The sequence below is a fragment of the Prionailurus viverrinus genome, chromosome C2 (assembly GCF_022837055.1).
Source record: "Prionailurus viverrinus isolate Anna chromosome C2, UM_Priviv_1.0, whole genome shotgun sequence".
NCBI lineage: Eukaryota > Metazoa > Chordata > Mammalia > Carnivora > Felidae > Prionailurus > Prionailurus viverrinus.
This window is the reverse complement of record NC_062569.1, coordinates 85,509,292-85,512,312: the sequence shown is the minus strand read 5'-3', so window position 1 is coordinate 85,512,312 and position 3,021 is coordinate 85,509,292.

The window sequence follows — 3,021 nt, the reverse complement described above, 5'->3', positions numbered from 1 at the left end:
GTGTGTGTGTGTGTGTGTGTGTGTGTGTGTCCCCCTCTGCTCCTATCCCCCGCTCATGCACTCTCTAAAAATTAAAAAAAAAAAAAATTATTATTTGCAGGTTCCTTCCAGTACTGAAAACCAAAAACTATTAACACCTTGTTTCCAAACTTGGGGATTCTGGTGACTTCATTTAGTTTATTAATACTAAGAGCCTCTATTATTGGCAGGCTCAAGGCTCACTCTTGCTAAACCATCTCTCATATTGAAGGATATATGAAAAATATTTTCCACAGTGCAAGAAAAGGGATCTGTATCAATCACTGAGGAAAAGGCTAGAGATGTCTTAGGAGTGTCTCAAGACTGACTTCTAAATATTTCCAAGATTCTGTCCACTTCTTTTTCAGTGCCTACTTGATCATCCTCCGCATTTTTCAATCATGAGGGCATTGCTCCACTCTCTCCGACTTTACACTGTTCATTGTTCCCCTTCTCCCCAAGTTCAGGGTGATGCTTTAGCAGAGACGGCTCTGCCTTGAAACAAGCCAAGCTATAATGCAATGTTGACAAAGATCTTTTTCAAGTTTACACATCCTGTGCGATATTACCCCAAAGGTCACCATCAGGTGAGAGGGACGACCTTAAACAAGAAAGAAGTTCAAGAAACGGTGCGAAATCAAATGACTTAGAGAACATCTGATCTGCTTTTTCCTTACCAAACTCTGAAAGCTAAACAAGCACCAGGCATCCAGGACTGCTCCTTTGGGGCTGGACACTTCAACAGCGCGTTCACTTGAAGTGCCTTCAGATTCACTTCAAATTAATCCATTGCTTGGAGAACTCATCATACCCTCCACCCCCATTCCGTTGGAAATTTTCCACCAGCTGCCGGCATTGACGACAGAGGTTCCCGGCTCTTCCTTTCCGGGTCCTCAGGGTCTGCAGCTGTGACTGCAGCAGGGCTTAGTCCCTATGGGGTTCAGGTGCGCTGGCCCCTCTTCAAGCAACGTAGGACTACGAGGGGAGGTGCGGGACCGCTGCTGGCCCTGCCAGAACTTAACCCCGGTTCCTATCGGCGGACCTCTTTACCGGAGAAGCCGCCAACCCCTCGGCTTCCAGCGGACCACTCAAACCACCCGCGGGGCACTTCCGGGAGGAGAGGAACTGGGCGGTCTGGCGCATGCGCACTCTACACCCACCGCGCGGCGCGCAGGTTCCCGCCTCGCGGGCTGGTTGCGGTCGGGACAGTCGGCCTGAGCGGCGGCTGGTGTGCGAGTCGCCCGGCTTGCATTTTAAAGGGATGGTTCTAAGATTATTCTACCGTACCTAGCGTAGTTGAGGCCACTCGACATCCTTTATGGTGTACTGTAAGTCACTCTCATCTTTGTTTTTAAATACATACATTTTTTGAAAGAAAGGTAGTGCGGATACACAGTTTTTTAAAAAAGAAGCAGGTTGTAACAAAAAGTTTATGAAGAAAAGTAACAGTGCCCTGCTCATCCCCTCCACCTTTCTTCCATTTTCAATTCCTCCCTCCCGTCCTTCCTACCAGTTTTACCTTTTTTTTTTTTTTTTTTAATGCTTATTTATTTATTTTGAGAGAGAGAGCGCGGCCTATGTGCAAGCAAGGAGAGGGGCAGGGACAAAGGAGAGAGAGAGAGAATCCTACAGGGCTCAGTCTCACAAACAGTGAGATCATGACCTGAGACAAAACCAAGAGCTGGATGCTTAACCAGCTGAGCCACCCAGGTGCTCCAAGGATTCCCAGTTGTAACACGGTTAAGATAAAAGCTTAACAAAAGACAATTTCAAGTAACAAAAGTAGTAGAACACAGGAGAGTGTGCCACTGTTAGGAGCTATTTTGTTTTTTTTTTTAGCAATTAAAAAAGTTTTAGGTTTATTTATTTTGAGAGAGAGAGGGAGAGAGTGAATCCCAAGCAGGCTCTGCACCATCAGCATGGAGCCCAATAGGGCTCAAACTTAACAAACCGTGAGATCATGACCTGAGTGAAAAACCAAGAGTCAGGTGCCTAACCGACTAAGCCACACAGGTGCCCCCCTTTTTAGCAATTATTTTAAGAACATCATTCACTAGTAAGATCAGAAGAGCCTTATCAGTCATTCTTAGTCTTTCCATTGCAAAGGGATGATGTGAATTCTTGTAGTAGTGTCTTCTCCACTGTGGAAGCAGTTAAATACACCCCCAACTAAAAAATATCTCCCCCTAAATTCCCTGTCCTTTAAAGTTTGCAGCATAAACATCCTTGTTTCAAGAGAAACCCTGTGGCTCAAGCAGATGCTGTTGTTCCCATCCAGCTCATTGCCAAGTATGTCCCCCAAGACCAGATAAAGGTAATGTAATGGGAGACCAGATAGTAAGTACTCCCAAACTGAGGAAAGTAAGCAGGAGAGAGCCCCTGGGAAAATATGACAGCCTAGTTGCTATTTAAAGGCAGGGCAGGAAAGTTAAAAGGACAGAACTTTTTCAGAGTTCTTAGTATAAATAAGAAAAGAGGCATATGGAAAAGAAAATGTATGTGTAACTTTGCCCGGGATATGTTAATCAATTTTATAATTTGTAATGCTTTTTTGTTCTTTACAGACTTTTTCAATTAGTATATATCTATTATATAATTAGACAAAATAAACTAAAGAAAGTTGTAAATGAATGTATGCTACCCCCCCAAATCTGCATAAACATTAGGAAAAGGGGAAATTCATGTGTAACTGTACTGTGTGTTGTGCATGCATTTTTATCTTGTTCTGTCTGTGTATGTAGAAATTATATTTCCTTTATACTTTTTGGTATTTTACACCTTTTCTATAGTGAGTATGTATTTTTTTTTAATTAGGTAAAGACAAAGTGATCCACCATAATAATAATTGATAGGCAAGGATCTCAATAAATGCTAAAAGCATCAGGTGGAAGGTTATTGGGAATATTCACAGGGTCTCAAATATCACCCCACAAATTATGAATTACAAGCAGAAATGGGTTTCTTTACAATGGTAAAATCTGGAGGATGTTACCTTGACCGAGT